The sequence below is a fragment of the Bos grunniens genome, chromosome 14 (genome assembly GCF_055505025.1).
Source record: "Bos grunniens cultivar Pamir isolate PY7600 chromosome 14, Bosgru_T2T1.0, whole genome shotgun sequence".
Taxonomy (NCBI): domain Eukaryota; kingdom Metazoa; phylum Chordata; class Mammalia; order Artiodactyla; family Bovidae; genus Bos; species Bos grunniens.
Genome location: NC_141178.1, coordinates 242,324 through 255,979, shown reverse-complemented (window position 1 = coordinate 255,979; position 13,656 = coordinate 242,324). Strand labels below are relative to the sequence as shown.

General features: G+C 45.7%; 1 protein-coding gene and 1 long non-coding RNA gene across 5 annotated transcripts in view; one reads left to right on the top strand and one right to left on the bottom strand.

Annotated features, from left to right (window-relative positions):
* The window catches only part of SNTB1 (syntrophin beta 1), a 251,180-nt gene that overhangs the window by 162,131 nt on the left and 75,393 nt on the right, over window positions 1–13,656 (bottom strand). The window lies entirely within an intron of this gene.
* On the top strand, window positions 7,796–12,032 carry LOC147358924 (uncharacterized). Its single transcript, XR_015140397.1, has 3 exons — window positions 7,796–7,946; window positions 9,713–9,883; window positions 10,015–12,032. It is a non-coding gene; the product is annotated as an uncharacterized LOC147358924 (long non-coding RNA).

Genomic DNA, 13,656 nt, shown 5'->3' with positions numbered 1-13,656 from the left:
CCAAAGGGGTGCTTGGGTGGCTCCAGGGGCCCAGGGAATACGACTGAAAAACGCTGCTCATCAGCTGTTTCTTTGTTCCAACTTCGCCACAGCACTCTCTCTCTCTCTGATTTCATTTTCACTGATGGCGATTCTCAGCTAGCAAATACCGTGGAGCCTCTAGAACACTGAGGTCTGCCTTCTCCACTGGGGGAAGCTCCCAGCCTTGCTGCAGAGGCTGGACAGGGATCTAGCCAGTGAGCAGGCATCGTGAGTCCTTCCCACGGTACTGATGGTAAGTGGTCAAGAATGGTGTGCAGGGCGGAGGGGAGCCAGGCAGGGTCGAGATGGACTTTCTGTTGTGTGCTTCAGAGGCAGAGACAGGGGCAGAGTTAGAAGCTGCTTATTTTATCCCCACACTTTTAGAGAGAGGAGCTTCAGGATACTTTTAGAGAAAACAAAAGTGAAATGAAAAACGGAGCCCTCTTTCCTCAAGAGGCTCAAACAAGGGAGGACTTCCATGGTTCCTGGGGACAGGCTGAAGGTGGAAGAAGCCAGGTGTCAGATGTGCCACGGATCAGCTGAGTCCTGTCTGAACCAGACGAGAGAGGCCACCCCTGAGCTCCTCTTAAAGGACTCAGCTCCTGTTCATCCCTGGCCACATCCCTCCCGTGGAGTGAGGAGACCTTCAGACCAAGAAAATGAGCCCAAGTGGAGCCTGTCACTGCCTCCCTTTCGATTCCCTGGAATTTCTTGTCTAATTGGCCCCAAGCCTGGTTCCAGAGTATGCAGGCATTTTTCTTCCTTGTCTTTCCTCCTGAGGATCATTGAGCCAGAACACATCAACCTCAGGCTCAAGAGAAGCAAAAGCAAAGCATGTTCATTGAGGCAGGGCTTGGACAGAGCTTGTGTGGGCTGAAGTGCCTGCTCACACGAGCATAAAGCATGTGACCGCATCTGTACGGCCCAGGGTGGGGCGGGAGAGGGCACAGGGTCCTCAGGGCACTTCGCCGCCTGCTCTCCCACTGGTTTCCCTTACCACTTTCTGCGTGGAACTCCAAGGAATCTGGGAATTTTATTTATAATTTTTTTATATTGGCTGTGCCAGGTCTTCATTGAGACGTGCAGGTTTTCCATTTCAGAGAGCAGGCTTTTCCTTGGTTGTAGCCCACGGGCTTCTCACTGCAGCATTCGAGCTTAGCGGCCCCGTGGCACGTGGATCCTAGTTCCCCAGGGACTGAATCCGCATCCCCTGCATTAGAAGGGGGACTCTTCACCACTGGACCACCAGGGCAGTCCCTGAGAATTTTAAGTATGATCCAGCAAAGGAGATGGACACGTTGATTTTATTTGATTTTAAAAATCTGTTTGAAAATGTTAAAATATTTAGACCTGTAGTATGTGGATCTCCACGTGTATTCATGCCCAGGGCTCTGAAAATCTTACTATTAGGAGCAGGCCTGCTTCTGACATATCCCTCACTCACTAACTGCTTCTTGGGAGGGAAAGGTAAGAAAAACTAAGCATGATTTGGGAGGTGGGCAGTGAGGCTTCTGGGAGGCTGAGTCTGAGGTACCAGGAGCTACTAAAACAGAGGGAGAAGCTGAGGGAAATGAAAACCACCAGCAAGAAATCACAGTAGAGCACATTCCCCCCTCAGAAGCTCCAAATACTACACGCACTTCGGCAAAAGCGTCAAACTTTACCAGAAAGGAGGAAAAGAGTCCTTGCTCCTGCCTCTGCCTCTGTGATTCCAAAGTCCTTTGAAACCAGGAGCAGGAAAGGGCAGCAGAGGCGTCCATCAGCATCCGCTTCGAGCCCTGACCCCCACTCCATCTCAGAGCAAATGCCCAGGTGTAAGAAAGTCTTGTCCAGATGCTCCTGGCGTCCACCTAAGACTTCGCTTTCCAGCGCCGGGGTGGGTCCCAGCCCGGGTAGGGGAGGATCTGCCTCCCAGCCAAAAGAACCAAAATGTAAAACAGAAGCAATATCATAACAAATTCAAAAAAGACTTTAAAAAGATTCAGAAAACCAAAAGTTCTCATTCTCCTGTTTGTGAAACAACTTCAAACTATCCATTTCAATAAAAATTGTATGCTCACTGTCAGGATCAGAACATAGTCATACAGGGGAAGGAGGGGGTGGGACAAGTTGAGAGAGTGGCATTGACACACACACACTGCGTGTGTAATACCGACGGCGAGCGGGACACAGCCGTGCAACGCAGGGAGTTCCCTGGGCGCTCGGTGAGGACCCGGGGGTGGGGGCGAGGTCGAGAGGGAGGGGGCACATGTGTATCTATGGCTGATGCATGCGTACAGCAGAAACCAACACAACACCGCAGAGCAATTATTCTCAAAGAAAAATGAGAGAAAAGAATGCAGCCGGAAATTCTCTGAGAAGTCTGGGCAACCACACCGTCTGGAGAGGGTGGACGTGGTAGATACACGGACAGGGGCAGAGGGGCAGGCAGCACACCAGGCCGCGCCCGCTAAGTGACGGTGGAGTCGCTCAGGGTAACTCGGGCCTCCCTCGTTGCAGACAGACACGTCACCATCTGAGCCAACTGGGAATTAAGGCCACACCTGCTGAGGAATTTCAGTTCCCCCTAGTGTGCCATGCCCAGAAGAGCCCCAGACGTGTCATAAGGCTGTGGACAAATCCCGTGTGCCCTTTGGGGTGCCCAGTGCTAAGCGTATTAGACCTTGCCTGGCACCCAAAGAAAGAGAAAACTTTGAAGTTTTCCTGCAAAGTACCCCAAGAAAACACGAAGCTTTCCTTTCTTCCCAGCTCCCTATTTGGCCCCTGTTCAAGGGCCCAGCGTCCTGGTTCTGATACCAGCCTGACATAAGCCGGACAGGGTAGACCGAGTGTTTCTCAGCATAAGACACGGCCAATCAGGACAGACCGAGTCTTTCTCAGCATAAGACACAGCCAATCAGAACAGACCGAGTCTTTCTCAGCATAAGACACGGCCAATAAGGATAAACCGAGTCTTTCTCAGCATAAGACACAGCCAATCAGCATCAAACCCTCTGGACTCCCTGACCCTGTGACCTCATTCTGACAACTTTCTTTTCCTTACACCTCGGATCTGCGTGCGTGTCCTGCTCCTATCTTCTGCAAGTGAATCCAACTTCACGGAGACTCCTCGGGTCAGGTCACTCGACAAGCTTTCCTGCCTGCCTGCCCACTGTCATCCCCAGCCATTCTGAATGGGGTTAGGACAACAAGGGTGAGAGATACACGCAAGTGCTTTGAAGGGCATCACCAGGAGCTTTTCCAAACCCAAACTCTGAAAATAAACAAAGTGAATGTCTTCTCTGCCAAGGCGACATAAAGAAGTCCCTACCGCTTTGGCAGGACATTGGGGGTAAAAGTAAAGAGGAACTAAAAAGCCTCTTGATGAAAGTGAAAGAGGAGAGTGAAAAAGTCGGCTTAAAGCTCAACATTCAGAAAACGAAGATCATGGCATCTGGTCCCATCACTTCATGGGAAACAGATGGGGAAACAGTGGAAACAGTGTCAGACTTTATTTTTTAGGGCTCCAAAATCACTGCAGATGGTGATTGCAGCCATGAAATTAAAAGACGTTTACTCCTTGGAAGGAAAGTCATGACCAACCTAGATAGCATATTCAAAAGCAGAGACATGACTTTGCCAACAAAGGTTCGTCTAGTCAAGGCTATGGTTTTTCCAGTGGTCATGTATGGGTGTAAGAGTTGGACTGTGAAGAAAGCTGAGCGAATTGATGCTTTTGAACTGTGGTACTGGAGAAGACTCTTGAGAGTTCTTTGGACTGCAAGGAGATCCAACCAGTCCATTCTAAAGGAGATCAGTCCTGGGTGTTCTTTGGAAGGAATGATGCTAAAGCTGAAACTCCAATACTTTGGCCACCTGATGCAAAGAGTTGACTCATTGGAAAAGACCCTTATGCTGGGAGGGATTGGGGGCAGGAGAAGGGGACGACAGAGGATGAGATGGCTGGATGGCATCACCAACTCGATGGACATGAGTTTGAGTGAACTCCGGGAGTTGGTGATGGACAGGGAGGCCTGGCATGCTGCAATTCATGGGGTCGCAAAGAGTCGGACACAACTGAGCGACTGAACTGAACTGAACTGGGGGTAATCAGAGAGTGATGCTGCCTAGTCCTGGGAGGGTTCCCAGGGGACTCAACTGTAAAGCACCTGCCCATGCAGGAGACGTGGGTCCCAGCCCTGGGTGGGTACAATGCCCTGGAGGAGGAAATGGCACCCCACTCCAGTGTTCTTGCTGGGAAAATCCTATGGACAGAGGAGCCTGGTGGGCTACAGTCCATGGGGTCACAAAGAGTCCAATGTGAGTGAGCACACGAGCAGGCAGCCACAGGTACCCATGACGCTACATCAGGACTGGGTGAGAGAATATATCATATTTATTTAGTGAGAAGGAGAGTGACCAGCTTCCTTCTACCCTACAGAAGCCTCAAGCTATCAGTCATCAAGGATCTTCCAAGAACCTCTATTTACTGCACTAAATTCAGGCCACAACTTCAGGGACTTGATTCAGACATGAGGAAAATTTTCTGACATTATGAGTGGATTAAAATCGGGTATATTCCTGAGGTAGTTTTGGGTAGCTTCCCTGTTTTTCAGTTTTTATAAACTGATTAGGCTTTTCAGGGGATGCTATTAATATATCAGTAGTTTCCTAGCTAAGTTCCAGAAAACTCTAGAGTGTCATGGAATCTCAGACTTCTATAAAGTGTGCTTTAAAGGGCTACACAAATATTTGGTTAAGATTTCATTTTTCAGTGAAAACTTACCTTTGATTATTGTTTAAACAGTAATAAAAAGGGGTACTCGTGGATTTCAGTGTGTCTCATACGAAACTTTGACAGATGGGTGACACCAAGGTTTGGACTCTGCTGCGAGGTTAATTCATGTTTCTAAGGACCTTGAAATCAAGCTTCTCCTGCAGCATGTACTCAGCTAATTGCAGTGGCATGTGTCAAACACTGATGACGGGTCACAGATACTTATCTGTGTGGGCCACGCTCTGCCCATCATCACACAGTCAAAATGAGATGCTGAGGTATACGTAACTGCACGTGCCACTTGTAACTTCCAATTAAAAAGGGTTGGCTAGCAAAACAGCCTTATTACTTTAATTGGTTGCCTTCTTAATAGGTAAATATGCGAAGCTGCACTTAAAAAGTAAATGTAGACAAACATAGCCCTGCTGTCACCTGCTGACATTCTGCGTGCTCAGTCGCTCAGTTGTGTCAGACTCTCTGTGACCCCAGGGACTGCAGCCCTCAAGGCTCCTCTGTCCATGGGATTCTCCAGGCAGGAATACTGGAGTGGGTTGCCATTTCCTTCTCCAGGGGATCTTCCTGACCTGGGGATCACACCCAGGTCTCCCACATTGCAGGTGGATTCTTTTCCATCTGAGTCACTAGGGAAGCTGTGTTGATATTCTATATAGATTTATTGAGAAAAAATAATATCATGGTTAAAAAAAACTTTGAGGGACTTCCCTGGTGGTGCAGTGGTTAAGACTCTGCAGTTCCAATGTGGGGGTGCAGATTTGATCCCTGGTAAGGGAAGTAAGTCAGAAAATTTTTTTTTTAATTTTAAAAAGCTTGAAAACACTGCTTTAGATAAATGTGGGAGTGACTTCAAAAAGTCCCTTCCAATATGATTCTTTTATAACACACTTGTTCCATCTATATCAAAGAAATATTTTGTATGGAAGAATATTCGTATCGTTATGTTGTTAAACAAGATGGTTCAAATGAGCTCTATAGAGCACAATATTTATATATACACACACACACACACACACACATACACATTACATGTTATACATGCTTATAGAAGACTTAAATTGTATATGCCAATATTACAAAACTATATAGAAGACCAACTGAAATTATTTTTAGAAAGCAAAGCAAAGGCATTTCCTCAGTGTTAGAAGGATGGATGTGATTGGCATTACTTCCAAATGCAGAGAGTAAATAAACGTGTGAGACGAGTCTGGAACTTGCTAAGCCTGCTCTGTGCATCCCTTCATTCACTCCTAGTTTGTTGATTAGGAAAGAGGCACCACACAGCTCATGTCATATACTCAAGCTTAGACACAGAGGCCACTGGGTCCAAGTTCCAGTTCTGCTCCCTCAAAAGCTGTATATCTTTGGCCTCTCTGTATAGCTTCCTCTCTGGCCTCCCTCCGTATATTTTTGACCTCTCTCAACTTCAAAACTTCCCATCAACACAATAAAGATAATAACTTCCCAGCAGGACTACCATAAAGGAAATGAAATAGGCTTACAGCTGTAGAACCACGTCTAGTTCATACTGAACGTCCAATACATGGCAGCTACTATTCTTCCAAAGATATGTTTCCTGCCACAAGGTGCTTCCAGTCTCGTAGAAAGACAGCAGACACGAAAACAGATAATGATACAATGTGGCTCGGTGGTAAAGAATTCGTCTGCTAATGCGGGAAACATGGGTTTGATCCCTGGGTTGGGAAGATCCCCTAGAGAGGAAACAGCAACCCACTCCAGTATTCTTGCCTGGGAAATCCCGCGGGCAGAGGGGCCTGGCGGGCTACAGTTCATGGGACTGCAAAGAGTTCGACACGACTTAGCGACTCAACAACAACAAACGATGCCACGCCCCATCATCACTGCCGAGAGGCGTGACGAGTGCGTCTCCGGAACTCAGGGGCAGCACGTGGGATGGAGCGTGAGTCGGGGAGTCTCAAACTTGTGCTCACTCACCATGCAGGAAGGAGACTAGTTCAGGCTCTGCCAAGATCTTTCGGGCCCCTGAAGCTGGAAAGGAAACCAACAGAGAACAGCAGAGAGAAAAAAAGGCTTTGGACATTCATCAGCCTGTCTACTGCAGCTTCAGCCTGGGTCCCTTGCAAAGCCCCCCTGTGGCAGGGCACATGGCCAGTCAGAGCTCTTGGACACAGGGTAGGCTGAGAGTGACAGCCATGGACCCGGGCCTGCCTATTTCGATGAGGTCTGGTTGGCATGCATCGTTACATTCCTGCACTGCTGCTAGGAAACATGGAGTCCCCTGCTCCGTCCAGTGGACCTGGGCCTGCTTACTTTGATGAGTTCTAATTGGCACACATGGTTACATTCCTGCCCTGCCACTAGGAGACATGGAGTCCCCTGCTCAATCCAGTGTGAGTGCCCTGCAACTCTCAGATTAAAGCTCTCCCCACCAAGCTGAACTCTCAACATATACCACACTCCAGCTTCCAAACACTGAGCCTTATTTTCAGGAGCGATTCCCTTCTAGGGAACTTGGAATAGGGAAAAGAGTCATTTGATGGAAATAAAGCACTAGATTTTAAAGCTATGGCTGTAAATTAGTTCACAGTATCTTTAATGATCTCTAACCTGATATAAGGTTTGAACTTTGGAAACCATTCTTCTTGGTCTTTTTCTGTTTTGAGGAAATGGAAAGCAGATTAAAAAAGGTAAGGCCCCCAAACAAGATGGTATCAGCTAGAGAGGGAGAAAGGCAGGGATGGGAGAGCCGCACAGCTGAGTGAGGAAGACAGTGGGCAGACAGACCTGGAGAGAGGAGAAAAGCCAGGAGGCCAGGGGCCACTGAACACAGCGGGATGAGACCAGGGGCCACTGAACACAGCGGGATGAGGAGTGCCTGGCAGGGAGCAAGTGAACAGTCGTGAAGCAGCCGGGGGCGGAGATGGGGGGCTGGTGAGTGAGGGGTCTGACTCCGTGTCAGCTGCTGACGCGGGCTCCACGCCCCTCCCCGTGGCCTCTCTGACTGGTACCACAGCTGACTTCACTCTCTGAGGCGGACAGTTCTTTAGACACCGAGAGCCTTTCATCTGAAGGCTTTTCAACTCCTCTGCCTCAGAACTTTCTCCAAAGATGCAGAAGGCGTTCATGCAGCCCAGTGTGGAAGAGTGAATGAGGCGGGGAAGCAAGAGGGAAGGTGAGGGGCGGGAGGAACTGGCGGGCGAGGCTGCAGCCTGCAGACCTCTGCGGGGGGTTATCCTGGGTGCATTTGGAACAGTTCCTGCACGGGCCCCTAGCTGTCCAAAGCGGTAACGAGCTCAGTATTTCAATCTGTGCTCTTCATGGACTTCTATTCTTTCCTGTATTAACCTCTCTGCCCTCAGCCCAGCTTCTTGAGATCACCTCCCAAGCAACTCCCTGCACCGAAGTCCTTGTCTCAGACTCTGCCTTTGGGGGCCCCCAAACAGACAGAGGGCTGAAGGAGGGAAGTTGGTGGTGGCAGCTGCAGCAGAGAAAGAACCACTGTCATGCCCGTAAAGTGGTCGACAATACACGATATTAGTCACAGTAAACAGGCTGAAAGGAAACTAAAGAGGTGATCTAGTCTGCCTTTTTACCTCAAGACAGGTGCCTCATCAATCTCAGGCAGGTGAGACTTTCTTAGGAGTTGCTATGTGAAGTCCTGCAATATCATTAACCAAATCTATTAAGTTAATCATTATTATCAACACTGATAATGAATTAGACCACTAGAACCAAAAGCTTTAAAAAAAAAGGTGTGACTGTTGACTTGTTACAAACCAATGCAATCAACCTGACCAACCTGCTAGGGGTGGTCAGCATCTCATTCCACTGAAACTGCACTACAACCCTCTTCCTTCCCACCGCAAGAAGGCTTGTGTCCACCGCATATTGAACTTGAACCAAAGTCTTCCCTGCTCACTGGTGCAGCTTCACCAGAGCTATTAGGCTCATCCTTACTTATATGTTCTGTGTTCATTTAGTTTTGAAAATCTATTTTTTAGCACTTACATTCTTCTTTTTAATTCTTATTTTATATCGGAGCATACTTGATTAACAATGTTGTCGGTTTCAGGTGAACAGCAGTGACTCAGTTACACATATATATGCACTTTCTTTTTTTTTCAAATTCTTTTCCCATTTAGGTTATTATGCTCAAAACTTACATTTCTTTAAAAATCATCAGCTATCACTAAATAAGCTGAATATTATTTTAGCCCTCAGATGCTCTCTTCTCTAGTTTCTTAGATGTCCTTGAAGATACCGTTGACCACTAACTGTAAATTTTATGGGCTAAGGATCGATTTGTTGCTCTGTAAAGAACCATATATTCCAACAGCAAAGCTATTTTCTTCATTAAATCACCCTTTGTGGATTAAACTCCTCTTTCAACATTGATATCAACATGTAATTCCCAGAGTTATTCAAATGGCTAAATACATTTCTGAATAGATTTCTGATACCATGTAAGATGAGGGTGGACATTTTGAAACAGACTCGTATTTAAACAGTCATTACAGGGAAAATCACTCTTAAGCAGAAAGATAATAGTTTCATCTGATCTTTTTTTTCATGGTACATAAGGGAAAAAAATATGTGTTCTAAGAGGGAAAATTAGAGCCATTATCTGGATTATTTGTGAAAGTGCTGTGAAGTAAAGAAAGCTATTAAAGACCCACAATGTACAGCTTGCATGTAGCTGGTTGTAATCAACAATGAACTTCCACAGTGTCTGGAAGAGGAATCCTGGCAATGTGGAACAGTGGCGGTAATTAAACAGTCATAAAAACCTGAAGCTGGAAGGCTGACGAAACAGCGTCCAGGCATTCCTAGCACTAAGAGTCTAATAGTCAATCTGCAGCACTTCTCTTCAGCTTAAGTAATGTTTTCCAGAATTCTCAGGCAATACTTCTCTCCGTTTCTTTTTGCATTACGCTGCAGGAACTGCATGGCGCCTGCCGTGATCAAGAGATGAAGGGCGTGAAGGTTCTCCCGAATGAAGGGCTGGAAGATGAGAGCAGCAGAGATCAGAAAAGGTGCCTCTGTACAAGCCCTTACCTGCTGACCAAGGAGGTAAAGAAGAACACAGCACTTCTGACTTGTGGGCTTAAGGTGTGCCTCATCTTGTTACTGCTTTTTGAAACAACTTAACGAGGGATGTAAAGCTACATAAAACGGGAGGGATGTGAGCGGAGAACTGGGTTGAGATATAACAAGTTCATTCTCCCCTGTGATGTCCACAGGCCGTGTCCACAGGTGTGAAGCCATCAGACCCAGACAAGAAGCAGCCGGGTGAGGGAGGAATTGGCATGTCGGTTTCAGGACTTGAACCCAGAGTTCAAGTCCTGAGGCGTCACTCATCCAAGGGGTGACTGTGCGAAAATTATTTTTCTGTTCAGTTTCTGGTCTGAAAGGTACTAGTAATGATCTTATAGGGTTGCTAAAAGCCTTAAATGTGATCATGCATGAAAAGTGCCTTGTACAACGCCTGGCACAGAGTAATACTCAGTAAATGCTGCCCACTGCTTTCAGAGACCAGAAACACTACTGCCAGGTGTTTTCACAGTATATGGCAAAGAGCCCTGGGTAGAGCCAACACACTAGAGGAGATTCATGACAAAGCAGAAGTTTCTGCCGTTCCTGTATCAAACCCACCATGTCCCTAGCACTGGGCTGGGGAGCTGCTTGTGAGAATTCTGTCTGCTGATCACTGGGAAAATCAGTGGCTAAAAAAGTCTGTGTGAGTTTGATTCCATGCCCTCAGTCTTTTTTAGACTCCTACTATAGAAGAGAGGAACAAATAGAGATTAGAAGCCAACCTCCTAGGCAAATCTTTCTGAGCTTTACTGCAGAATGGTATTATTACCTCCCAGGAAAATATTCTCCCTGCCTCTTGCTCATTGCCTTTGTGGATTAATTTATTAAATAAAATATGTATTAACTGACCCTTACATGAAGGACACTGTGTTAAAGTTCTGTTTTCCAAGCAAGGTATAAAATTGTGTAAAATGCATTACTCTTTGTGGGAAAAAAATACACAAATACTTAAGTGCTTATACATGTCTAGAGAAGGGGACAGCAGAGGATGAGATGGTTGGATGGCATCACCAATGTGATGGACATGAGTTTGAGTAAACTCCTGGAGTTGGTGATGGACAGGGAGGCCTGGCATGCTGCAGTCCATGTGGTCACAAAGAGTTGCACACGACTGAGTAACTGAACTGAACTGATGTCTAGAGTATCTCTGGAATATTCTGGAACACACCAGTTGCTTCTGGGAAAGGAACTGGGTGAATGAGAGGGAAGGCTGGAGGCAGGACTTCAGTAGCTGTTGGATTATGTATCCCATGCATGCATAAATTCTTGAAAATTATTTTGAAAAATAAGATTTTCTTATGTAGCTACAATTAGAATCATTATCAACTATAGCTAAAAGCACCACACTTTGCCCACATGTTCTAGGCTTACCAAACGTCCCCAAAGGGAAAGTTGTGTCCCTTTTGGAACAGGCTGAAGGGACAGGGCAAGAGCCACACCTAACATCATCAACCTCCTGCAAGAGCAGAGCTACTGCTAAACGTGTCTGAGTTGAAAGCTGTTCGTTACCAGCGATCCCACTGCTGGGCATACACACTGAGGAAACCAGAATTGAAAGAGACACGTGTACCCCAGTGTTCATCACAGCACTGTTTATAATAGCCAGGAAATGGAAGCAACCTAGATGTCCATCAACAGATGAATGGATAAGAAAGCTGTGGTACATATACACAATGGAGTATTACTCAGCCATTAAAAAGAATACATTTGAATCAGTTCTAATGAGGTGGATGGAACTGGAGCCTATTATACAGAGTGAAGTAAGCCAGAAAGAAAAACACCAATACAGTATACTAACACATATATATGGAATTTAGAAAGATGGTAACAATAACCCTGTCAGCAAAAGAGACACTGATGTATAGAACAGTCTTTTGGACTCTGTGGGAGAGGGAGAGGGTGGGATGATTTGGGAGAATGGCATTGAAATACGTATGATATCATATATGGAACGAGTCGCCAGTCCAGGTTCGATGCACGATACTGGATGCTTGGGGCTGGTGCACTGGGACGACCCAGAGGGATGGTATGGGGAGGGAGAAGGGAGGAGGGTTCAGGATGGGGAACACATATATACCTGTGGCGGATTCATTTCGATATTTGGCAAAACCAATACAATATTGTAAAGTTTAAAAATAAAATAAAAAAAAAAAAAAGAAAGAAAGCTGTTCGTTAGACCTAATCTTTCCACCAACATATTTTAAACAGAGAGTGCGGGTTCATGTCCTGGAGTCCTGACGGCCACCATGGCCAATGACTATGGCATCAGGTTAAAGTACAAACATGGAGGCTACAAAAGCCATCATCTCAACTCAACAAACACACTGCCGAGTGTATCACTGACCCCACAGTGATGTTCCATTCATAAGCCCCATGTTTATAAATCCAAGAATCTGTTCAAACGAGGCTACCCAGATGGTGCAGTGCTAAGAATCTGTCTGCCAATGCAGGAGATGTGGGTTTGATCCCTGGGTGGGGAAGATTCCCTGAAGGAGGAAATGTCAACCCACTCAAGTATTCTTGCCTGGGAAATCTCATGAAATCTCATGAACAGAGGAGATTGGTAGGCTACAGTCCATGTGTCTCAAAGAGTCTGAGCAAACACACACATCTGTTCAACCAAAGTGAGAACCCACTCTGTGTTAGGAGATGCTGTAAATGAATTCTAAATCATTAAGTGGTGAACTTAAAATGTTCCATTTTGCAACAAATTGTTTTAGAAATGGAAGTGGAAACATTACCCCTACACATATCTTTCAATATGTTTTATACATATTGATATATATGTATATGATATGTATCATATATGATAGATACATATATATATGTATATGATATATATCATATATGATAGATATATATGTGTATATGATATATATAGTATATTGTGGTTAGGATTACTGGGATGAATTGGAATCTCAGTTCCACCACAAATTGAGTGACTCTAGGCAACTTACTTAATATCTTTGCACTTCAATTTCATCTTCTATAACGTGGGCATAATGACACCTATCTTTCATGGTGATTTATTTAGATTTTAAATAGTATGTCTAGAAAGAAAGCTTAGCCCAATGCCTGCCATGGGGTGGCTTAATAAATAACAGCTAAGAAGAAAAAGTGCAGTTGTTTCCAGTTCAATAAATAAATCGCAGTTTTATAAATCCAGGTCAAATCATACCATTATTTTAGTTTGCTCAAGAAAAGGAAAAGACTGCTTAGCTCTCCTTTTTTTTCTTTAAAAAAACTACACAACAACAGCATTAAGAAACCATACATGTTCTATAAAATCAGGCAGCAGTAGCTTCTTAGTTTCAGACCCAGAGAGTGTGAGATGGGGAGTCCATGACAGAGCATTAGAAATGGATCAGGAGGACAATATTATCTTTCTGGGCCAGTTATGAAATCCTGGATGGACAGGGTTTGGAAGAGATGACTTCTGAGACTTAAAATCCTGATTGCTTAATACTTCATTAGAGAAGTTTAGCTCCCTGGTCTTGCCAAGAGTCACAGAACATCCGTGGAGGGAAGGACTATGCAAAACCATGTCATGTCGCAAGGGAGGAAGCTGGGGTCCACTGAGGGGGTCCACTGAGGGGAGACTTGTCTTGAGCTGCTCAGTGAGCGAGGACCAAACTCAGAACCAGGAGCCAAGCCTGCAGATGTCCACAGCAGGCCTGCCCATCCTTCAGCAGCCCAGCTGTTCCTGGAGACCATGGGTATAATTCTGGGTAATGGTTATGACTTGTTCAATTTTTAACTTCCCCTAAAATGAACCCCAATGGAAAACA